Source organism: Dromaius novaehollandiae, chromosome 1 (assembly GCF_036370855.1).
Source record: "Dromaius novaehollandiae isolate bDroNov1 chromosome 1, bDroNov1.hap1, whole genome shotgun sequence".
Taxonomy (NCBI): Eukaryota; Metazoa; Chordata; class Aves; order Casuariiformes; family Dromaiidae; genus Dromaius; species Dromaius novaehollandiae.
Window position 1 is genome coordinate 182,512,162 of NC_088098.1, and position 26,872 is coordinate 182,539,033.

The window sequence follows — 26,872 nt, forward strand, 5'->3', positions numbered from 1 at the left end:
ATGCTGCTGAATGTTAAAGAAATTGCTTTCAGAAGTATAATGCCTCTAGGCAATTTGCTCAAGGGCTGTGCTTTCTTCTTGTATCTCTCAAAGGGGCACTAGGCTCCTGAGAGCTACAGCTTGTCCCCCTCTGTACGGTATGTAGATGTATATAACATACCCAGTTATGATAAGAATATAAATGCTGTATCATGCAGTTTAGAATGTTTATTGCATGTTTCCACCATTTTCAGGCACACTTTGCCTCTCATCTTCCAGTTTGTCATCCTTAGGATTAGTCATAATGATCCAATCTCTCAGTAGTTTCCAAAAGGTGACATTATTTGGGATATTTTAAATGCCCTCTCAAAAATATTTGTGCTTCTTTAAATGCAAAACACTTTTTACAATTTTACAATTACTCTGTACAATTCAAATCTAAAGTTTTTTTGTTTTGTTTTGTTTTCCATCAAGGCTTTAAAATGGAGCTTCATACCACTGAGTTGAGAGGGTTCCCACCTTCCAGGTACTATTCAGAGCCTTTACTTTTGTCAATATTTCTGAAGTTATGCTCAGGAAAATCTTTTAAATTTTATGGTTCTCCATGCTTTGTCTCAAGATAAATAAACACAGAGTTTAGAGAAGATGGGAGTTAGTAACAAAACAATGTTAGTAACAATTGTTATCTTCTTAATGCCCTAAAATATTTCTCAGAATAATATTCTGCGGCCATATGGGGAGAACACGATGATATAAGTATGGCTTTGTTAGCAATGGTTACCCAGAATGCTGTAATTCTTTTGTGGCTTCATCATCAGTTAATAATATGGCAAGCTGCTAAAACATTTTTACCGCAACATCCTAGCCTGTGTGTTTCATATATATGAAAGTTGGAAGCTTACAGGAAAATACTGTATATGAATTCATTGGTTATGCAATCTAGCACAGTGACAATTATGGAAAGAGTAGTCCTTTCTCTACAGCACAGGTACAGAACAAGCAGTGCATGCGCAGACTTCTTGCCAATGTTCCTTACTCATGACCTCAGGTGGCCACTTCTTGGAAAAAGATGGGATCTATGCTCTTTCATCGTTTTTTTCCTTTGCTGATACTGTTGCTGAAATGCCAGTTACTTTCCCAAAAATGAAGTGTCTTAAAAAAAAAAAAAACTACAATTTTAAAATATACCCGAAACTCTTGGGCCAAATTTGTCCTATGCCCAAAGCCAGTGAGGGCAGAGGAGCAAAGGAATCATACAGGGATGAACACAGTTCATTACCTTTTTAGTAGATTATAGCTTTTTGTAAAAACACAGAGGTATATCATACAATCTTACCTTATATTTCTGAATAATATACATTTTATGTTTTCCATGGTAGTATCTTCAAACTCATTTGTAAGAATAGTAGATCAAATACTAGGAGACTGAGCTATTGGCAGACATCCTATGACCATCCAGCCAAATTTTGTCATGCAAGTCCAAACAAGCCAAATGGGGTTTATCTCACACCCAGATAGGTCACTGTGGCTTTGTTCTTCAGGCAAAGAAAAGGGACGAGTTCCTTGATTTCCTGCATTCCACTTATTTTCTCAAGTTTCATTATAGGATTTATTTGCATGTTACAAGTTGCATGTTGCTAAGTTTGGCTTGTGCATTTGATGAGTTCAATTTGTTTTGTGAACTGGACACAGCAGTCCAGTATTTTTTTGTTTGAAGGCATTAGCATTTATTTAGGATCTGCTTGGTGAAATAAACAATGAATTCTATCCTCCTACTTTATTCTCTCCAGCCTGCAAGTTAGAACAGCTTAAAGACTGCTCTGTTGTATTTTTGCTAAGCAAAACCTTGGGGGTGTAAAGAAGTCATGAATTTTTACAACACAAGCATTACAGTCATTCACTGCAAACTTTGAGGCCCATTTTCAATTTAGTAAGATGGAAAGAGGCACTCTAGAACTGAAGCTGTTGGCATATATGGTCAGCACAGAATGCTACACTAAATAGGGTTCTTGAGCTGCTCTATTTGGGCAGCTCTGCAGCTCTTGGCACTTTGACCACGGCAACAACTAAGACTCTTGATCAGGTTAAAAATACTAAAAGGAGGGTCACTGATAATGAAAAAGCAAATGGCATGCGTGGTGCAGACATACAGAAAACAAATCCCTGCAACCCACAGGCACAGTTCTCTGTTCCATGTACTCATTGACACCTGCACAAAGAGTAAGCAAAAATGGATGCTCATTTTCTGTTATCAGATGGGCTTGTACCCACTTTATATGAACGAAGTAATACAATCCTGAATGGAAATTTTTGCCTTCGATTTTGAATCTTCTGGATGTAAAGGCTAAGAACAATAGAAGCTGCAATGCAGATAACAGGTCAGACTACTGTCTATCACCACTGCAAAGAGGTCTCTGTAGAAGATACCAGCAAACAAAATAACAGAACTGAATCTTCATTTCTGTAGCTTGTAAAGATCTATAACAATTATCCTCATAAAAAACTTTTTTCCCTGGATCCTAGCCAAAGGCAACCATGCTGCTCTGCAGGGATGCAGTATGAAGGATTACATAACACAATCTTTTTCAGAATACTTGCAGCCAATATTCAGCTGATAAAACTGACCTGATGAGAGCAATTTTTTTTTTTTTTAATTTTAGCTTCCATCTTTTAAAGCTTTACTGGCTTACAGTTTATTAAACATTTTTATTATCAAGTTGGCAAGCAGTATTAGTTGATAATTCATAATCTCTCTTTTCACATTTTTATGATTCAGTTTTAGAATCTTTGTCACGCGTCTGTTGGTTTTGTCTTCATTTCATAACTTCTGTTACATTTTACTAGCTGTGTCTCTAGGTACTGATCATTATGTCTATTCTTTATTAAGTAGGAGTTTAAAAACATCTATGTTCGTATGATTTCATTATATTGAAAATAACATTCTCAAGGAGGTTACATATACCTACCTACACATCATAGTTTGTTTTGAACTCAAAACCAGTCATGATTATTATTAATGATATCCTGAGTTGTTACACCTGGATGGGAAAAGTCAGCATACAGTTTTCTCTCTCCTGTTATGTATCTAAATTTCTAATATTTTCTTTTGACTGTTTTATACCCATATCTCAATTCTCAAACTTGGGTGCCCTCCATTAGATATCTAAAACCATACTAATTATTAAGCTGTAGTCAATTGGCTATGAAAACACAAACTCTTTGTTAATGGCATTCAGCTACATACTAGCTCTTATTTTGCTGTTTCTTTGATCAAAATTCTGTCTATGTGTGGGAAGCCTGTTTTGGATAAAATCTCCTCCTACCGTTTTACTTACTTTCTTGTAACTGCTTTGGGTCAAATCCTGGTCCCATTGAATCAGTGGGAGTGCTGCTAATAATGACATTGATGGGACCTAGATTTGGCATCTTTTTCATTTATACTGTGTATGATCAGCTCTGTTGAAAAGGAACATGTGCTGAATCAAATGAGATGCCTGGCCAGTTCAATCTGGGCAAAACCTTGGCTTGGCTTGCCTGTTAGAAAGAGGGTACTCCCCAGCAGCATATGAGTCTGTAAGAAATGTTAAGCATTTTTGCTTGGAGAATGCACAGACCACACTTAGGCTCAGTTGTGCAATATCTGGCATGCAGTACCTCACTACTATCACTGAAATCAAAAAGAGAAGTAAAGGGAGTATTTTTTACAGCCCTGATGTGTCAGGAAAGACCTTCCTGCTGCTGTTTACACAGCCAAGATAAACCTTCCATCTAAGGTGTTGACTGGTGTCCAATTTAATTCAGAACACCTTTCTCTGATCTGACATCGTCTGACAGAACAACATGCCAAATTTTAGTCTAGTTGAAGTCAATGGCAATAATCCCATTGACATCCATACAACTACAATTCGGCATAGACAAGGTCTTGTGTTTGTTATGTTATCATAGAGACGCTTAATTTTAAATCAGACTGTTCTCTGTTTTTTACTGTGTAGTAAATAGTCTAAAAATATCCTGAAGAACTGGACAAAGGAAGCAACCTTTTCTACTTTCTTAAATATTTAGGAAAATTCCCATCACTAACCTCTGTGTATTTACAGAAAACAAAAAATTCAGAGAGTATGTAGAATCATTTTATGCAGATTGGTTGTTATACAGTATGCATAACAACAAAGTAATATTATTCAGCAGAAGAAAGAACAGTCAGTCTAACAATTACTATACTAATACTTCAGGGTTACCTTGTTTTTTGGGAAAAAATAAATAATTGCAAAGTAGCAATGGATGCTATTCATTTAATTTAATTTTAGGCATCACTAAGTCATCTAAATCTAAGCTAGCAATCACAGGGTCCTTTTATATAGTCAATGGAGGGATACTAACATCTCCAGCAGGTGATTTTAGATTTTTACTTTAGAAGGGAATGTATTCTCATCTACAGGCACCTCTTTTTCTCCATGGTCTTTAAAGAGAATCAAGATGACCAGCATGTACTATAATTACTTTTTAGATATATGAAAGTATGAGAGATGCATCCCATCCCATGAAGTTAATTAAAAGACCTTAGAGGAAGCGAGGCTGTCAGACCAGTGTCTTCGTACACATTCCCTCGTCATCTGATGTTCTGAGGGGTTGTCTTCACCCCTGGAAAGAAAACAAGAAAACATACAGAAAAGCATGTTTATTATACCCTCAGGGAAACTAGCATGAGTAAAATATGAACACCTTTAAGACATGGCATTCTAGTTCCACTCTGAAGTAAACTTGTCCAAATCAGTTTCCAGTAGAGTAAAACCCTGACCTAAATGTGCTAACAAGTCCTTGAACTTCCCATCTTTTCTGTGTCAGAGAGAACTGATGGCTTTCATTGGTTGTGAGACTCTTTATTATTATCACTTTCATTTTGACATTTGCTACCCCTTGCAGTGGGACAATTTCCTCTTGATTACACCTTTCAACATGTCTATATGAATATGAGATTCAAATAGATTTCCTAGGCAATTCACCCATCTCTCTCCCATGGATATTTACGTGATCTCGGGAAAATGCCTTTGCTGGGTGTGGTCAATTTACGGCAGTATAAAGAGCTGCCTCTGGCATGTTAACCGGGGTGCCAGTCTCAGGCACTGTCATTTGGCCTTTAGCTAACCTCACTCTCTTCACAGGGACATATTACCATTCTGCTAGTCAAACTGGATTCTTGTAATGATTAATTTTATAAATTGATAGATTCCAAGGCCGGAGGGAACAACTGTGGTGATCTAATCTGACTGCATAACACAGGGTGAGAATTCAAGTTGAAGCCCTGTGATTTTGCATGGGCACCCTCCTCCCTTCTTGCGCCCCAGAAGTCACTTGATTTCACTGTGCACAGAGATCGTGGTCCATGATTTTGTAATACGGCAAGAAGTTATGAACTTCTACCATACACATTTCAGAAAATTCAGAACTCGGCAATGTATCTGCTGCAGAGGTATATAAATGACTGCTCCCCTGATATTCTGATATGAACATTTATTTCAATATATCACAAACACTAAAATAACAATATTCCTCTGATTCAGCACTTGAGTTTTGTAAATTCTAATATGCAATTTTATTTATGACAACTGAAATGATGAGGCTCCATCTGCTTAAACAAACATCCTTACTACTGAAATTACTGAAGAATAATCCTCAAAGGGCCCTATTACCAATCACGTCTTTACTTACTGATTATCTTATACTAAATCAGAGTATGTTATGAAAAATGCAATCTAAGTAGAGAATTTATATTCCTTCAACCAAAGGTGCTGTCTTCTTCCTTGCAGCTTAGAAATAAACATAACCCCCATGATTTTTACACCAAATCCTGGTCAATTAAGACAAATTCTGAGTAAGTGTCTCAGTTTAGTGGAAAGCCTCCTTATTCACTGGCAAATAATGGAAAACAGAGCTTAACTATATATTTCTCTCCCTATTTTATGAATCTTCATAATTAAGACAATATTGCAGTTAGGTACTCATTCACCTGCTCTATGATTCCCCTTTGTTAACGCTATAGGACTTTTAAAATGTTCATGTTCTGTCATAGTAGAAGAAAAGAGTTTTTATAGTGTCTCATAACTTGCTGTGAGGCTTGTGTCATTTTGAACTTCTTTATCAAACCTACTTGTCATTTTAGATCAAAATTTTCACTCTTGTAACGCAGCTGACAGTGGTGTTACTGTGGTCCTTTCCCTCAAGTCGATGAATTAGTAATAAACTTTTATTTTTTACAAAATGTACTCAGCTATTAGAGTGAAAGTGTTTGGTCCCTTTTAGATGACTAGAAGTTGAAGCATTTTTGTTTTATAACATTGCATATGATTAAAAAACAAAACAAACAAAAGATAATCAGTGGATCTACATCTATCACATGAAGCAGCAGCCAAATTGCTCAGGTTCTATTGGCCTGTCCCTTATACAACAAGAAAATGTTTTAGTTTTGTTTTACACTAAATTCAACTATAGAGCATTTACATGGTATTAAGATAAAGCAATATATCATCAAAATCCATTCTTCCTTATGAAATATTAGTATATACATTACTGGTGTCTCCCTAAGGCCAGTATCTTGCCTTCCATCAACCACAGAACACCAATGGAGCAGAGGAAATACTGTGGTTTGTTTAATTTTGACTCATTCTTTTCTTCCTATATTTCAGCTGGATCCAGACATACGTAGATGAAAGAACTGCAGGACAATGATGTAGACAATGTTGAAAAAATAGTGTTACAGTAAATGATTGAAAAATGAAGACTCGTCTTTCAGAAATCAAAGAAAAAAATAAAATTAAACAATAAGGAGATTAAACAGGGGAGCTTAATATTGTACAACAGATGTAAGCTTTTGCCTATAACGTGAAGGAAATAAGGTAGTAAACCAATAATACCTTTAATACGTATCTGCATTTACTTATCATGCTACATGAAGCCAGCTTTATTGCTGATGGCCTGGGGATAAACATCTATGTTCTCTGAGCCAATATTACCTTTAGCATTTATATAAGGGATGAATTATGTGTAAAACTAGAGAGATTAGGGATTGCTGGGCATCTGCTCGTTTGGCCTTGAGTGTTTTCTTTATGATACACTTTTATTTGTTCGTATTATTTTTAACTTTCTTTAATTAGCTTTTTGACAATATAACAGAGGTGTTTTAATTCTCCTTTTGTCTCTGGAAGAGATAAACATAATAAGTCAGAGAATAGAGCTAATAACAGTAGCTTACAGGTTGTTTTCTGTATTTGTGGAGCAGAATCCAAATATTTCTGAGATAAGAGCTGAAAAAGAATAGAGGTATGGGTATGTGTGAATGTATGTGTGTGTGAGAGAGAGAGGGAGAGAGAGAAAGAGGGGAAATTACAAGATAACTCATTACATGACACACACCAGCTGAGCTGGTCTGTTTTATGTGTATGGTGTGTGCATGTAGCTGGATTATTGGCATTGCTTTGAACATAGAGAAACTATAAGCAGGAAAACCTTTCTTGCTTTCTCTACAGTGCTGTGTTTCTATCGACCATTTTCAAATGCAAAATTAAAGTCAACACAGTTTGCTTATACATAACTTTTAATACAACATTCCCTCGTATGTTAAATGCTTCATGGCTGAAGACTTCAAATGATACTTCATTGTTGTTCGTGTTAATCTCACAGGTCACACACAGAAACACATTAAGAAAAGAAAAAAGTACCAGGAACAACAACCTGTAGCTATCTCTGTACAGTCACTTAGCATTCAGAAATCAGGATTCAGACCCTCCAAAATTCGAGTTGGTGTCTTAAAAATCTGTTATTTAAGAAATGATTGATGTTGGCAGCTTTGATTTGCCCTTATGTTTATTATCTTACTTGCAAGTAAGAACATTTTTCCTGAAAACTCAATGACTATAATCTTGGTAGGGAAGACCTAAGGTATCTGTGGGAAGAGAGGAGTAGTTTGAGGGGGAAAAAGGGTGATAGGAATGCTAAGGAAAACAACAGTTCTAATTAGAAGATAATCAAGGGAAAATTTGTGCTAAGTGGGAAACAGGAGTTGCTGCAAAAATATTTTGGAAAAACTGTTGGGAACAGCAGTTAGAGGGGGGAAAGAATAATGCTAACCCATGAAAATCCTTCCCAAAGCTTCCCTCATTGCACTTACCTCCCCATGATCCCAACTTTGCCAACACTCAAGAATCTCTTGCAAACAATGTGGTTTAAAAAAAAAAAAAAAGTTGGCATCTTAGAGGAACAAGTCTTGAGACTGGCTGTTCTCATCCAGAAGGTAGGCAAAAGGGCTGCTGAGCAAACTGGTAACTGAACTAACCACTTCTCTCATTATTACAGCACACTGGCAAGGAGGGAGGAAAGAGGAAGGAGAATATTTCAGGTCTTTTGCTTCTGTTTTCTCCTGCTCCTGGAAAATGAGAAGAGCCACAGGAAAAGCAGGGGTGAAGCTACAGCGAGGCAGAGCTTTTTGAAAAATGTCATTATGTGGGCTCAAAGATTTCATGAGCTGTGGGGATGTGAATTCTGGAAAACAAGATCGATTTGGTGGTTGAGACAAAATAAACTATCCAGAAAGGATATGGACAGACATGATGGGCTAAGGGAAAATATAAACATTCTTTCTCTTCAAAAGGACTGAAATGACCTTTCTTAATATCAGTGGAAAAGTAGGCAAGTCTATTTGTCTCAGACACACGCATAAACCCAGAAATTATTCAAAGACAGCTAAAATGGGATATTAGAGAGATATAGTATCTCTCTAAGAAATTATTTGTCACCAAACTCATCCTCTATCATCCTTGAAGGTTCCTACTACCTTTTCTCTTCTTTTTTCCCCATTCTTCACCCCAATGGGCAAAAAACCCTGATCTTTATCTCTCAAACCTGTTGAGACTTCTTGAAGAAACCTTGGAAGGGAATTCTAGTCTCAGTAATATACTTTCCACCAGGACTAACTCTCCCCAGTGTTTTCAAATTTGACATTTAGAGCTACGTGCAAATTATTTGTGACTGAGCAAATTAGCTAATTAAATAATTGGCTTAGAGCTTCACAAAATTTGGCTGCTATGGAAATGAGGCGCTCTGATATCTTACAAGCTTCATCTAAGCGTTAAAAGTACTTCATGTCTCTACTGCAGCTGAAATTGCACTAGTAGCAGATTTGTTTTTAAAATGGTTGTTTATAGAGCTGTTCTTGCATGGTTTCCAAATCAATGTGCACTGGAATACTTCTCCTGAGAAGCAAATAACGCTGCAGTCCACCATCCTCATACCATAAGTTTACATAAAAAATTCAGTTGGAGTTTAAAATACTTAGCACTATTCTCAGGTATTTGATTTATTAAATTGAGATTTGGGCTTCTAGATAATGCAGAACCAAAAAAGTAAGGAGGCAATTTTATTTGGAATGATACAGGATAAAGATAAACCCATTCCATCCATCCCAAAATATATGACCAAAGTAAGAGTATGTAAAACGGATTGACAAGTAAGTTTAGAACAATTTCAAGGTGATTTCACTTCACATAGCCCTTCAGTCATCTGCACCAGACAATTCATTACTTCAATAAGTTATGAAGATAGGTACCACTGCTTTACACAAAAAGGATGTCGGTATTTTTATACATAATAAGACAGAACAGTTGAAAACCCTATCAGAATCAGAAACATAACAGAAATCAATCAGAATTACTTTTTTTTTTGTTTTTTTTCTCTTTCTCTCTCACCTGTCACTTATACTTGGTACTGTTACTGTCACTGATAGAGGTAAGAAACGGCCTGCATATATAAAAGTATTTTGCTGTTGTTGAGATCCTCAGAACTGCAGCCCAGCATAATTTCCATGTTTCTTCATGTCTGCCATTGTGCATGCATATCACCACTGAACTTCTCAGAGCCTTTGCATACATTCACTAAATTTCACAGATTGACATGTGTGTATGAACTAAGGTTACCTGTTTTCCAAGCTGCAGCTACCACTGTCCATTACAGCTTAGAACATGACAGAGAAGACAAGCAACCATGCGCATCTCTCTGGGGAAATACACTCTATATTTTAATATGCTTTTGTCTGTTCCAACATATTTTTATACCTGCGAACCTGCGATATGGGAGCTAAGGCACTGCACAAATAAATGTTATGCATTGATTGTTTTAAGCTGTTTCAATAATATTTTGGCTTTGGCTCACTGAGCAGCTACAATATCTAGAGTCCTCCCAGATTTCTCTTTCTAGGTACATCAGTCATAAAATTATGGAAAGAATATTGTAAACACAGTAGTGCTGGGCATTATTTAGATTTCCTCACTTATTTTGACTGAACTTTCTCTGTCTCCTGCAGTGCTGAACTTAATAGTGGGAAAGCAGGAAGATAAATAGTTTGGAATGAGATGGAGCCCTGTCCAATGCTCCACTGAATCACAGACAGCTGAATCTTTGATTTTTGTGAAAAAGGGGTGACATAGAAGATTTATGTATAGTTGGAAAATACAGAATCTTTCAGGACTGATAGCTGAAATGAACTTTTCTTCTCTGCATAGGAAGTATTTCATGAAAAATGATAGCATTCTTTCTTTTTTTTTGTCTTTTTTTTTTTTTTTTGAAGGATATGCTTGTTGCCCAGTAAAAACAACCTGTGCAACTACTAGTAAAAGGCCTCGAGAGCTGTATTGACCTGACACTGCAGGGTCTCAGCAGTTATGTGGGCTTGTCTTGGCCTAAGCTGGTTTTAGCTTGTATTAGCTTTTATAACAATTGTCTGCTGGTCAAATAACGACTTGACTACTGGTTAGCCTGTTCTCTCTTAGCTCCGTAAATGTCTGTTGCATATTGTAATATTGTAAAGGTCACTGCATAACAAACAGTAGCTCTTTATGTTAGTCCTTTATCATTAACTGAGACAATTATGCAGTTTTCAAACTTCATCTGTGAGCCAATGAAAGGAATACCAATATTCAGAAAACACATAAAAGTAAGTAGACCCCAAGGCTGTGAAAAAGGGCTCCCGACTATCAGTGGTGGTGCATGCTGGACACAAGGTGCTGGTCACTCGTTATCATCCACATTTTTTTGAGGAAGGCTGACACTATTGGCCCAGAGAAACACTGAGAGGGCTACCAGAGAAAGGGGGTAGGCACTAAGAATTTTAGGTATAACAATTTAACTGGATTATTAATGAATGTATGACTATAAAATGACTAGATAAAGTGGTCTATAATGGTTGGTATCATTGCATTTGGACTAATAATACCTACTTGTTGTTATTTTGATTAGACAGCTAAGGCTTTCATTATACTAAAAATAAATTCTTGACTGCATATATGATGTCTTCCCTTTTGCCCATAACAAGGTTTTGACTGTAATAAACTACAGAACTCTAGGGAAGAACATCTGATTTTCTTAGTAAGTATTAACTTTGTGAGAAGTAAAACTATGTTCTTACTTTTGATTAAATGCTAACCCTTTCACAGTGACCTTTTCAAATAGTAGTTGCTTAGCCATTCACAAGTATAAAGCCTTTTGGTCTAGCTACACTCCCACAGTCATGATTACTTTTTTTTTTTTTTTTTTTTTTTTCAGAAGACTAGTTTCTCTACTGCCTCAAACATTTATAAAATATAAAATTTAATATATGAAAAATAGCTACTTTCAATGCAAATTGTTTACTTGAAAACCCTACCTACCTTCTTTCAGGCTACAGCAAGATAATAGAATGCTTTACCTTTGGGGAATAAGCAATCTAATAGTGTTGTAAGTTGTAAAATGAGTCTAGAATAACTGTTTCTCACTAAGAACATTTATATATATTGATTTATCATGCATAAATTTTAATACAAGAAGCAATTTAAGATTTGTCAGTTTCCATAGCAGTACTGGCTGGAGTCTAATCTACTGATTTCAGGAATCATTTCACCGGTATTGGAGGCATATGTTCCTAGCATGGTGATAAGGAGAGATGCAATCCAATAGGTCTAAAATAACTGCCTATGTTCCCTATACAGTCACTATCCATAGGTACCATTAAAGACCGGAAGAGGAAGATCCAGCATACCCAAATTATTTGCCTCTTTCTCCATACTGATCATCAAAGAGATGATTTGCTTTCAACTGGTAAAATAGTCCACATGTGCTAGTGACCAAAACTCAATAAATTTGGGGAGGTAAATGTTCTATATCTTTTACTGAAGTTTCAAGGCTGTTTGGGGTATCTGCACTGCAGTTTAGGGAGCCTGGACACTTTCTGCTCATCTAGGGTATGGAATTGAGTGCGGCATTTCAGTTATATGGGGGGAAGACAGGAAGAAGTAGTAGTCTTGCTGAACTATTTCAGTTAGTTTAATGCAAATTACTGACCATGTTGAACCCAGACTGTGTGTCGATTCTGAATAGAGCCCTGTGCCATTCTTAAGTCATTTGATCAATGGTTGTGGTACTGAATAGCTTGAAGTAAATAAATCAGCCCTTTTAATGTCGGCTTTCCCTTTTAAAAACTTATCCTAAGTATCCTAAACTATGTTTACCAGCTCTACTTAGTGCAAAATATTAAGTTGTTTGTTATTAGGATGACATACTAGGTCCTCCCTGTCTATGAGATGACATAAAAGGCAGATAAAGTTGAGGACATCATGTGAAAGTTCATATCTGTTTTGTGACTAACATACAGAAAAAGCTTTCTAGTCAAAGAAAACAAAGGGCAGAGTTTGTTGCTTCTTCAGCAACAGTGAGAATAACCTCCTTTCATGAGAACAAGAGTAATGGCTTCCATTTAAAAATGTAGTGTAAGAGCAGTGAATTACCCAGTTTGGATTAAGGCTGTGTATGTAATGCACAAAATCTTCTTTAATTCTGTTTTGCTCCATTTTAGCCCTACCCCCCAATATTGCTCCATATGTGAATACATTTCAGGACAGCAGGGAGAGATGGAGATAACATTAAGCATCTTTAGAGAGAATAGTACTGATGGTGTTTTTAATTATTTTGCTAAAATCGTTGGAGCCATTACCTCATAATAAAAAGTGCTGAATGGTCACCTTTTCTCAACCTTTCTCACCACTTCTCATCAAAAAAGCAAAGCATAATGGGCAACAGCTGTTTCTGCTGGGCCATGTATCTAGCTACACTCCCTAAGAGAGCAGTTTAGTTCACCATTCATTTCTCCATAAGTCCATAATTACAAAACCAAAGTTAATCTGCAAAACATTAGTATCTATTTTTAAGACAGATGAAGGGAGGCTTTTAGTTTTCATTATGATAATTTACATTTCTTGTTTGGCCTTCTCTTCCTGTCTTTCTTTTTTTTTCTTTCTTCTCCTCTTTATGGTGAGATTCCACTCCCACATCTTTGCTCTTTTTAACTTTCAGCCTTATTACAATTCTTTCAGTCTCCTCCATGCCTTTAAAGTTAGAAAGCTACAATTTTATGTGTTTGCTAGCTTTGCATCTTTACATTTCTACTTTTGTTTTCTTTGATTTTTTTTTATTAGTTTGGTGCATTTTTTCCCCCTTGATTTCTGAGACAGTGGCAGTGTCTGGGTGAAATGATAAACAAAGTCTAGAGAACACATACAAAAGTCAAGGAAACTTTTACGTTAGAAAACTTTAGAGAAGGAAAGACTATTATATAATAATGTATAATGAATACAGTAAATGAAATGTTTTCAGTCTATAGGGACAGAAGGTCTTGTTGAGGTTTATTAGGGAAATCTTTTTTTGATCAGAAATGATTTTGCGTTCAGGCTAAATTTTGCGGGGATGGTTTTTCTTATTTAAACTTTGGCCAAGATTAGGCTTCCTAAATTCACATCAAATATTCAGATTTCCATTATGCCTAGGCACCTAAACAAGGTGATCTCAGTTTCCCATCCTCAGCTAGCAGCCTAATTTTTAGATTCTGTGACTGACTTTGGCAGTTTATGTCCCCTCTCTGTTACTGGAAAAAAAAAAAAAAAAGATGTAAGCTTTTGGCCCATTTTGGCATAAGTCTTCAAAATTATTAGTCAGATGCACTAAAGAGCTTTATCTTAAAAAGCTGGACCTGACTTAGGCTCCCAAGGAGCCCCAGCGACTGTATCCTGACTATGCAATAGAGATATGGCATTGTGTATCTTGCTGTCCTGGTCCAGATGGGAATCTCAGAGAAGCACATAGTTGCTTTCTCTTTCAGCTCATGTGTTTGGGTTTCCCTTCCTTAGAAACAGAAGTGCACAATGTGATCTAGGTGTGTCCAATTCCATGTCAAGAGCCTGGCCATCGCTCACACCAGGCAGCTAATCCTCTATATTACAGAACAGTTAGACCCTTCAGATGGATTTTTTTTTTTTTTTTTTTAACCTGGTGTTTCACTAAATCTGTTTACTCAAGGAGAAAGCTACTGGACATTTTTGCATTATTCCTCAAGTACAATTAGTACTTTTTAAAAAATTTCATTCTTTCATATACTGGTCTCTTTCCAAACACAAAAATAATATTGTCAAAGAAATTATTGTGAAGCTTGAAAAAAAAAAAGTGTTATTTAAAATATAGACCTATTCAAGATCTTGCCTTTTCTTTTCCTATTCCATTTTCTTTTCTTTCCCTGTGCTTTTTTCTCTGTTCTGCTCTGCTCTGCGCTGAGCTGCGCTGCGCTGCGCTGCTCTCCTCTTTTTGTTTCATTTTGTTTTGTTTCATTTCATTTATTTCTCCTTAGAGAAGGAAGGTTTCTAGTAAAACAACACTTAAAAGGCAGTTCTTTCTAGTCTCCCAGAACACTATAGGAAAAGTGGAAATAATGCAGATTTTTGGAAGTGTGGATCAGATGAACATTCCTGTACCAACATTTTGTTGTACGTAGTTTGAATAGTAGTTTTGGGATACCTCACATAACAGTAATCAGTTCTGTCACTGAATTTCTGGAAAGAGTCTTTCAGGTATCTGCCAAATAGTTGTTCCTTGCAAAAACTTCTTTTGAAAGTGCAATAAATTATTAGAGTTAGTGTTACATAGTTTTTAGACTGTGCTCAGCATTTATTTCTATTCAAACTAAAATACAACTCTATGACCGAAAGTTTTATATAGTATTCCTTTCCATTTGAAAGAAAAAAAAACCCAGTATAATTTGTAGGCAGTCTAAAAAAGGCTTATGCTATTACTTAAAGTGATTGACATATCGATGCTTTTATGTTCATGTCTGTAGTGAGCTCCTTTGCCAGTCTGTATGTGCCTCAATGACTGCCAAAACTTGTGTCCTGGCTTTTCAGACACAGAAGAAAGGAGGACTGTTGAGACACTGACCTTTGACTAAGGTGGAGAGGATTACTTTTCAGATGTGCCACAAGTTTCTAAGTGACTTTGGGCCAAAGCTTTTATATTCGTAAGGCTTAAACTTTTTCTGTGAAACTGGAAAAAACATTTCCCTTTCAAACTGAACAGTCAAAGTAGCAAGTCATTGTGTAGCACGCGCATTCACCAGTGATAGAGATGTATCAAGTTATAATGAAATAAGATTTTGTTCATTGACTTTACAGTTTAGTCTAATGTAGGAGCATGACAGTGATCTTTTAGTTGGTGATCATGTACGAAAACTTGGCATCTTTCTGAAGCATGTACATGAACTGAGAAATGGCCAAATCCCACTGCCCTGAAAATCAATAGGAATCTTGGTAATTTCACTGACATCCTGGACCAGGCTCCACTCAGTTTATTTTTTAAGGAAGGTGGAACAACCATGGCTGTTTCGTTATTTACTAGTATGCAGTGGTGCGTAATATGCTCTGATTTTATCAATCTTCATAGAGTCAGAAAATGAAGGCTCTTGTTCTTTGGCAGAAAAAAAGGAAAAAAAAGTTTCTATAGTTATTTTTCACACTGGTGACTTCCCTGACACTGAATTACTGGTACTTTCTTCAGCATTTCTGGGATAAAGTGTAGAAACATCTTCATGGTTAAATGGTTCTATTGATTTTTTTGATATACTGCATCACAATGTTTATTTTCCTCATGGAGCATGCTTAGACCTCTAAAGAATACCATCATCAACCAGATCTCCCTGTCTAGACTGGGAGGATAATCCATTCTTTGTATGGCTATTTAGATTTTTCAGCTGAAAAATGTTCTAACTTTCGTCATGGCTAATCCACTACTAATCCTTAGAAACATTTTGCTGTGAAGCTGACAGGGGGAGATTCAAAAATAATGAATGTATTACTCCTCATATACACACTGTATGTTAATTTCAGCTTTCTTACCTCTCTTTTTAGAGAACAACTAGCCTCTCCAAAGATGGGCTCATGTTTCTGGCTCTTCATTATGGAAAAGAATTGCAAGGTAAACAAAGCTAACTGTCCTATTTCTATGCTGCAGGACAGAAAAGGTGAAAATTCTGCTGCTCACACTGCAGGTGACATATAAAACCTATCTTGCAGACTTAAGTCAGTTTGAGGCAAAATGATGGAGATTCTTAAACAATTTGAAAATAGATAATTTTGAAAACTGTCTGTTCAGTTTTTGCTGCATAGAAGTCAAAAGGATATCTCTGAATGGTGAAAGCTTGTGATTCTCTATGCTCTTGATGTAAAAAAACCCTCTCTATTTGGTATCTCTTAACCTTCTTTATTGTATGAAAAATATATTATTTGTTTTCACAAACACAGTTCTTCTGACCTTGACATGTTCAAAATAAAAAAGGACATGCTAAATGTTTTTGTTTAGGTTTTCTTTGTTTGTTTTCATTTTTGTTTTTCAGAACAGTGTCTGCATTATGGAGCAAAGCTGAGCAGGGAGAATTCAAACATGCAACACATAAGTGAGTGGTATGAACTAAACAGTAACATTATCATTACAGTTCAAGAGCCCACAGCCATTTTCCTGGAATATTTTTTTAACTTCCCCCCAGCTATAGTGACTTTTTTAACACTTCAGCATACATGGACTGGAACACATTGTGAGAATGGGTCATCCACAGTGCAGGTGCACATTCCAGTCTGATTAACTTAAATGCTTGTGATCTCAACTTTGGGTGTGGAAAAATGGGAGACACTGGAAGCAAAAAAAAAAAAAAAAAAAAAACAAAACAAAACAAAACAAGTAAACAACAACAAAAAAACCCCAAACCCCCAATTTCTCTTCTTATAAGAGAAACAAAGCAAAAAACAGTTAAATTGAGTCGGTCAGATGTATGTGGATATCTGAAAAAATGATATTGGTAAGAGATTTCTTGTCTCTATTAATAAGCATTTATAACATAGTTTCTCAGCAAGCATTGCACAGGATGATTTTTTGGAAAGGAGTACAAAAACCAGAACTTGAGCATGGACAGAAAAATATCTGTATCAGTTTATTAGGGAAATTATATTTCACAATCGCTTTTGGCTGGGAGTGTTTATACATTGAGAATATCCAAATCTCCAGCCTGTGAGAAACCTAAAATGTCTCATGGAATTGGTTAGACCATCATAGCAGAATGCAACACCAACATCCCTTAATAACAAAATGGTTTATTTTTACAAGCATGGATGCTTTTCATTTTGTAGCACAGCAGTTGGTAGATGAAGCATGGTGACAGTGGTCAAGCTGGTGAGACCTTCCCCTGCCCAGAAGATGCAAAAAACAGCAGACAAAACCAGAGCAAATAACAAGTCTTTAGGGACTCACACCAATAACAATGTTGGCTTTCCAGACAAGAAACTGCACCTATGCCTAGAAGCAATAAATGTAAGAACTAAATCTCTTCATAGAACTTCCCATGGGAAGCAAAGAGGAAAGGGAAGAATTGAGTAAGGATAAACCTCTGAAATGCTGAAGCAACTAATAAAGGTATTTAAAGAGTGTTTCTCTCCCTGAAATCATTTGAAAGAGATAGTGATTATTATTATTATTTATTTATTATTATTATTAAAATGAAGAAACAAAACCCAAAATTAGCTACTGAGATTTTAGATTTAGAACCTTAGAATACAGCTATATTCTGAAGACAGAATTGATGGTGGGACATCTGATGCCACTGGGACAAGAGATCTAACACTAAATAAAGCATGCAAATAACAAGAGCATCTAAACTGAAAAAGGATAAGACAAGAACAATAATGCAGACAAGCACACACAGTGCAAATGAGAATCAAGAAGAACAAGATAGAAAGCACAAGAAATCTGAAAGCTTGATTCACAGTAGAAATCAGCATGAATTATGCAAAAAAAAAGAAAAGTTGTGGACAATAATACAGGCTATATATATATTTATGTATGTATATATGTATATATATGGGGTTTTTTAGAACAGTGAAAATGAAGCTATTGTATGTTCAAATACTACAGCTACCCAGGTAGACACAGTGAACAATGGAATTAATTCAGTGAGCCATAGAATTAACAGTTTTGTTTGCTATCTTATGTATCCCACATATTTTCAGTGTCATAGCCTATATCCCTCCCAAGTCTTCACCACAATTTGTTTTGCTTCTCCTTTCCTACTCTGTATCTCTATAGACCAAAATATATATATATATATGTATATATTCTTCATGTTTCAAAGCACCCTCTTTCAGTCAGTCTGTGTTTTCCCTAAAAGTTCTAGAAGAAGTTTACAGCATTTTCCCTTTCTCTGTCCCATGTCTCTCACTGCTAATATGTGCTGTCTGGTCCATAGACGCATGTACATTAGAGAGACCCAGCAAATTTGATCTAAAATTAGTGTTGTAGCCTGTCCCTCACTGAATAGCTCTATTCTGTTTTGGAGCCCATTTTAAAGGAATTTGTGGGAAAATGCTTATCTCTGATAATATTTAATCCTCTGCCATATTTTGCTGAATTTACTATGGGGAGACAGGCAGATCAGGGGTGGGGGGAAGATAGACAATACTTTCACATAAACCTTTGAAGAAACTCATCTAAAAAGCAATACATGCAGGTGCTGAGAAACTTCCTGTGAAGAGGAGGACATTTGCAGTGTGACTTGAGCAGATCCAAGAACGCTGAGCTGCTTATAGAGCACTGCCAGCAATTTGACAATGACACTTGCAACTATGCTATCAGAGAAATGGTCAATCTGATTGTAGCTGAACTGTGCAGCCAATATCATTACCACCCCAGCCATGCTGCTGAGCAGCAATATTAGATTGAGGAAGTGTGAATAAGCATTAATGATGTACAATAAAACCATTGTGAGGCCAATATAAGCAAATGCAGGCAGTAGATAAAGAAGAAGAAATGCTATTGCATCAAATTTATAACAGTTAACATACAGAAGTATCGTGCCATACTTAACAGAAAACTTGAATGATAAGCAGAAGGCATCAAGCTGAGCTATTGTGAAGTCCCTTGCAGAGCTGATCAGAACCAAATCAAAGCATCAAATAATCTAACCATTTGATAATCATACAAAGCAATGGCAGAAAACAAGAGCCTGTATTGCTGTAGAATATGTCATGGCTTAAAAATATTTTACCCTGAGCAAAGATAGATCAAAGTGATGAGGTTTACAAGGAATACTGTGGACCCACAGATTAACAGCAGACAACAGACACAAGGCAAAACCAGACTACAAGTCCCATGTCAGTTAGGATAACCTAGATAAGATAAGGAGGATTGACCTAGGGTGCCAGCACACTTGAAAAATATAGAAGCTTAAGTGCAGATAGAAGTAACAGGTGTCTGTTTCATTGGTCTCGTTAGACCAAAATGGTCTCATAGACCAAAATCCTAATGTTGTCTATCTTGTGTTAAAAGCCTTGTGTCAAAGTTCTAAAAGGCAGTTTCACTTATATCGGTATGCTAAAAGGTTTGTTTCAGCTCGCAAATAGATTTGGTAGATTCCATCATTCATGTAAGCAAATACTTATTCATTATATTCGAGGTGAATTTTGGTCACAGGGAACATTATAGTGTAACTTTGAGACTTCCCTCATGGTAGATCTTTTTAGAAGATTCTGGTACAGTGGGAAAAAAAGGAGGAGGAAAAGGAAAATATATGAGGTGAAACATACAAATATATATCATTTTGTTTTTAATCATGCAATCATGCAAAATAGGTATAGTAACAAGGTATAGTTTAATACTAAGGCAATTTCCCTAATCTTTTGTATAATCATCAATATTTCCCTCTCCAGTGAGCAGGTTTAGGAATAACTCTGAAGACTCTCCCGAAGTAAAAAACAGGTAACCTGAAAGGCTTCAATATTTTTTATTCAAAGCCTGCAAAAATATCTTATCCTGCATCCATGCTGCTATACTATTGAAAAGAAATTGTAGTGAATCATGTATTTGGGCCGTTTCAGCCCTCAGAAACACACATGAATTTTCTCACGTCAGTGGGAAAGGCATGTGAGTGTGTGAAGGAAGAATTTGGACTCTCTTGCTACAAGTAAACAAAAGAATTGGTCTTGAAGCCAAGGTACACTATACAATGGCTTTATTATGTTATAGAACTGCTGCCCTACTTTAAATAGAACTGTGATTTTTAAATGGGCCTTTTTATTCGCACATTTCATGTCTTCTATTGTTTTGTGAAAAAAGATGATCTATTATTAGGATGTACAACCAAACTCATTTATCATAAGTGATTGTGTCTTAGAAACCTTTGGAAAAGACATACTTTGTCCTGGGTTATGACTATAATTTTCCTAAAGGATTGAGAAATCAGTGTATTTCTTGTTTAAAAAGCAAAACTGGAAATAACTGATGGTGTGCCACCAACCTAAGGAACAAACAGAAAGTAAAACATCAAATTAAAAATCACTAGAAAAATAAAAAGTAGAAGAGGAAACCTGCAAGGACCATCATTTTGTGCAAGACATTGCAGTTGGATTATTTAAAGATGAAAAAGAAGAGCAGTAAATGAGAAGTAATAAGACAAGGTTGACAATAAATGATCAAATGTAGGAAATGAGGAATACAGTTTTTAAAATTATTTTTAATGCAATGGACAATATTTAATAGGAGAAAAACTTTACATCTGACTACTTTTGTCAAGATTTTCTAATGAAGATGCCATTATTACAATGATTTTCATTTCTCTCCCCTTCATTGTTTTTACTGTTTTCTTATTTTCTGCAATTGGTGGTTACTGAACTATGGCATTCTGTTCCTCAAATGCATTCTTCAAACTGTTAGCTAAAGGGGAAAAGGTACTTCTATTTCTCTCTCTGCTGTTGCTTACTGAAAGAAGCTAAAATGCAGCCTAAACTTTCACATAAACTATGTCAGTGCTCCTTTGGTAGTCCATTTTGAAGTCTTCGGTTTTTGGTAATATATCTAAGAGATTATGTAGAAGTTCCTAAACATTATATTCCATTTGTTACTGTTCCTGTCATATTTGGCAGAGGGGAATTTTTATGTGTTTGTTTTTATTGTATACTAAATATAGATAGCAAAGTCACAAATCAATTATCAATGCTATTTTGAGAGCTGGATCTCAATACTGACATACTTTTTTATGTTTTCTTAACAAATACACTAGGTCATCATTCAGCTATACACAGGCAAACATATATAAATATACTTTCACTTCTGTTAAGTGAATTCAGTACCTAAAATCAGGGTAATGATCATAATGACAATACCCACTATCAGTGTTACTGTGGTTTGCATTACACACTAATATATCTGCTACATCTAGCAGATTAGAATGCATAATGACATTTTTACTTTTTAATTTCTTAACAATATGAAGATACTAAGGTGATCCACCCTTAGTATCCCTCTGTGGGGTGTGTGCATCATATAGTCTTCTCACACATCCCCTACCTTGAAATCCTATTCACAAAGCAGGTTTTCTAAAACTGAAGAATGTTAAATCTACTAGACAAGCTTTTTCAAAGGACTATCTCATCAAGAACTGAAAAAAACAACAACAAAAACAACAGAAAACACCTTTTACCCTCAAGTTTACCTAACCACTTCATTTTTATCCATTTGGGTATTTTTAAGAGAAGATAAGTTGAATAAAAGACAATGTCACCCTGAGTCATCCCGCCTGGGTCAGTTGCTCACTTCTCAGGCACTGAAATGCCAAAGTGAAGTGTGAGAAAATAATCTTTACCAAATATTCACTTAACCATGCAATAAGACGGAAGCTTCCAGTAATTCCACTGATGCTAGATTATTTGTCATAATATTTGTGCTGCCACACTCCTTCATTCAAATTCTTCCCCCCCCACACACAAACACCTTTTTTTGTGGAGAGTACCATAAAAATGAAGAGAAGTGATCCTTGACCTGAGGAGTTTGCACAGAGCTCTGAAATGCAACTCCCTGAGAAATAAACAAGGCAAGTGGCAAAGGTTGTGACAGAAGGGATGGTGTATCATAGTGAGATAATTTAGTTACTCAGTTAGTGCTAGAAATCTAATGTAACATCATAGCAAAGCTTTTTTGTTTGTTTGTTTGTTCTTTAATTGTCACAGAAATTGCATCCTTACTTAGCTAATGTCTTATAGCGGTGCAGAAAATGGTGAATAAAGAAAGGTCTTGAACTCAAAGAAAGGTCTTTAACTCATATTCCACTGAAAAAAGGTTATATTCTGCAGAAGCTGCCATGTGAGATATTGAGATTGATATCTGTGGTGGCAGGTGCGAGAGAGAATCAGAGATAAGGTCCAAGAAATACAAAGATTCGTTAGAGAAAGGACTTGGAGATCTGGATCAGAAAGATGAATTTAATACAGTGAGGTTTCAAATGGTTCAAGAGCTACAAAAAGAAGAGGATTTAGGTGCTCCTAAGTAAGATTACTCAAAAGCAGAAAGATCCCTGAAACAGTCTGGCTAAGAATTTTTTCCTGATTTATGTCACAAACTAAGTTGCACTCGATTTTGTCCTTTATATTTTATGAATACCCTGTTGTGCTTTCCTAGCTTAGCCTTTTAATGAGATTGTCTTGTAACTCTTACCCTGGAGAAGTAAGAATAGTGCTTAACTGTCTCCAGCTTTGTGACCTGTCCTTTTTAGATGGCTTTTCCACAAGTTCAAATTCCCATTTTCAGAACTGTAAGGGTCATTGGAATAGTCATCCTCCTTAAAATACAAGAACAGTGCATCCTGATGTGTAGGAAATGAAACAGGTATGATAAGAGGCCAGCTTTTCTGAATGGGAAACTCTAGACTGTGTTCAGATGCAAAAAAAGGAAGCATATTTAATATAAAAGCAGGGAGAGGATGCCCAGGAGGAATATGGAAAGATTGTCCATGCAAGCAGTCATGGAATGAAGGAAAGCCAAAGTTCAGCTGCAGATGAGACTGTGAAGGGTCTGCAAAGGGCAACAAGGAGGGCTTCTGTAAGTACATCACCAGGAAAAGGAAGACCAAGGATACTGTGGGCCTACCACTGAATGGATTGTGCAACTCAATAATGAGGGTCATGGAAAAAGTTGAGATATTCAATACTTTGTTTGCCTCAGTTTCTGCTAGGAAGAGCTGCGCTCAGGTCTCCCAGGTTCCTGTGCTCAGTAGCAGTTTAGGGAAAAGAAGTAATAACAACAAATGAAGACAATCAAGTTAGGGATTCTTAAGTAAACTGGACATACACAGGTCCGTGGGGATGGATGGGATGTATCCAAGGGTGCTGAGGAAGCTGACTGGGAAGCTGTATTTGAAAAGTTGTGGTAACTGAGCAGAAGTCTTGATGAGTTGGAAAATGCACGTGTCACAACCATGGTCAAAAAGGGCACTAGGAAAATTTAGGGGACTACAGATGGGTCAGACTAATAACATTCCCTGAGCAGGTTATGGACCACATCCTCCTAGAACCCATTCCAGGCACATGAAATACAAGGAGACTGGAAACATCCAGCTTGTATTTATCAGGGGCAAACCATGCCTGACCAGTCTGAGTACTTTGAGGAAGAAATGCCTGATTTTGTTGACAACGAGAGAACAGTGGATGTCATTTACCCTGGCTTTAGCAAAGCATTTGACATGTTTTGCTCTTGCGTCTTGGTAGTCAAACTAAGGAAGTATAGATTGGATGCATGGATTCAAAGGCAGGGAAAAAACTAGCTGTACTCAAAGTGTAGTGGTCAACTGTACTAACTGGTAGCCAGTTGTGAGTGGTGTCCCTGGTGTCAGTCATGTGGTTGATACTGTCTATCACCTTCTGTGGCACCTGCGCTGCAGAACAGGAGGCATCTCAGTGGATTCTCCTAAGATACGAAACTGGGGGGAGCAGCCAGTGAGCTGGAGGGCAGGACCTCAGAGGGAAGCCTGCAGAGGGAGCTTGACAGGCTGGAGAAATGGGCTGACAGAAATTTCATGAAGTTCAGCAAAGACAAATACAAATTCCTGCATTCGTGACAGAATAACACCTAGCAACTGAACAAGCTGGGGGATAATTATCTAGCAGCTTTGCAGTAAAGGATCTAGGATCCAATGGACAGCAACCTGAACATGAGCCAGCAATGTGTCCTTGTGGTGATGAAGGCTAACCACATTCTGAGTTCTATTAGCATAGCCAACAGTTTGAAGGAATTGATTATCCCCTTCTTCCCAACCCTAATGAGGCCATATCTGGAATACTGTGTCCAATTTTGGTCTTCCCTTAGTAGGAGAATGACAAAATGGACAGAGCTTAGCTAAGGGTGCTAAGACGGTTAGGAGACTGGAGCACATCACCTGTGACTTGAAGCTGAGAGAGCCTGGAGTAGAGAAAGCAGGCAGGGAGTAGAGGAAGGGACTTTACTTGCTGTATTAATTACCTAAATAATGGCTACAGAGAAGTCAAAATGAGAGTCTTTTGTGGAGGTGCATAACAAAAGACCAACAGTCAGAAGTTGCTGCAAGGGACATGCTGACTGAATATAACAGAAAATTTGTGACAGTGAAGGTGGTTAAGCACTAGAACAAGTTACCCAGACAGGCTGTGGAATCTCCCTCCTTTCAACGCTCAGCTGGACAAGACCCTGAGCAACCTGACTTACCATAGATGTTGGACTTGCTTAAAGTAGGAGGCTGGCCTACTCAGGTGTCCTCCAGAGGTCCCTTCTGTGATAAAAGTTCTGTCTCCAGATTCCCTAAAGTTTAACAGATTTACTGTGTAGTAATTTTCAGGTGCAGTGCTCACTAGATATTTATGAGAAAGTGGTATGACCAATAAGTAGCATGACCACTAACCAGTAAGAATCACTGATCCTCTACTCACTATGTGAGGAAGAGTGAGGAACAGTCTCTGGCTTGTGCACTTTGTGCTAACTGTGAGAAGTTGTAAACAGCAAACTGTGTAATAATGGATGAACATATGGGAGTTGCTTGTTAGATCACCATGTCCTCATTCTGCTTTGCCCTTCAGCCTCTTTAGCCATTTACACCAGCACAAAATATGCAGAAAAGGCTCATCAATCATAATATTAACATTTTACAGTTCCTTAGTGGAGTAAGTGGCTATCCATTAAAGTGCATCCCAGAGATGACAATTCTCTGTTATGTCAGTTTTATGTTGGCACGGTGTTGTTTACTTCAGCAAATTTTCTTACCCTTACCATGTGGTGTAAAGGAGAGAGGAATCAAATATGTCTTATTAGAATTGGTTGTTAGGCATACAGATATGTATATTCATCACCAGTCTCATAGAATTACCATAGAAAAGAAGTTATTTTCAAAATTTTCCATAATAAAGGCTTATCCCACTGGAAAACAACAGATATGCAAAGAGATTAATTCTTTTATGCTTAAACAAAAACAAACAAACAAAAAAAAAGCTGAGACAAAGTTATGCCTTCCAAAGTCAATGTGAATTCTCCTGTTTAACACAGTGAGAGAAAAGCAGGCTCTAGAGTAGTTTGCATAGCTTCATAATATGAAAAGCAACACAGAAGTCCTTTTTTAAGGAATTTATTTCATTTTACTGATCAGTAGCTTACTCCCTAATGGCTTTTCTCAGTCTTTGTAAGGCACTTCACATTTTTTGGTCAGAAAGCTAAATTACTTAGAGTTCAAAAAAAAAAGAGCTTCTTGACCTAGTGTCAAGCTACTGTCTTGCTGTTTTGCTTTTCCTCTTTAATGATGCTAGCATGTCATTCTCATTGTGAAATGTGATAAAAGTATTTTTGAAGGTAATGTTAACCTGTTACTCAGTGTTTTGAAGCCTAGATGGTGCATCAGGCAAATAATGACTTAACTAGACACTAAACTTGCACCTTCGGACTTCTACTCAGAAAATCTAGCAGGAGAGTTATAGTGGTACTAGCTACAAAAAATCATTAAAAAAAAGGGTAGGTTTATGCTTGTTCACTGGATCACACTTGTTGCTAGTGTCACAGTTACACATGCAGCAGCACCACTGTGAACACCAGAATTTCTAGGCCTACTACTGTGCACCCTTTGCCACCGCAGTGTTGCAGCATAAGGACCCTTTGGAGCATGCCAGCTGGAGCCATGTGGCTCTTAGGGGCATGGCATACGCTACACAGCTTGCCCTCTGTGCTTAATTTCCCTTTATTAAGAGAGACAGTTGGCAACTGCCAAAGTAGAGCCTGAGGATGCATCAACAAATCGGCAATGTGACTGACTAGGACTAGGACTCAGGAGGTAGCACACCAAGAAAACTGTAGGCATGCACACAGAGGTGCCACTGGTCATAACCATGGTGAACATGAGTAGATGTCAGGAGTTTTCAAGCTTTTGTGATTTCTGGGTGATGTAGATCCCTTTGGAAATTTATTTCAATTGCTGGAGAGGATTTAAGAACTTTTTCTTTCCAGTCATTTCTTTGTGATCTCTGAGAAGTAACTCCAGGACTACTACACAGTAATGGACCATAAGTAGAAAGCCCTGATACACACTGTTGAAAACATAGCTTCACCTGCACAGATTCTAATGTAGGATACCAGTAAGAATAGGATGAGTAATGAAACCATGTTCCTGTTCTTTTTCATCTTCCTGGCCCAGTTCCTTAGCTTATCTAAACCGGAATAATTAGGTGGCTGT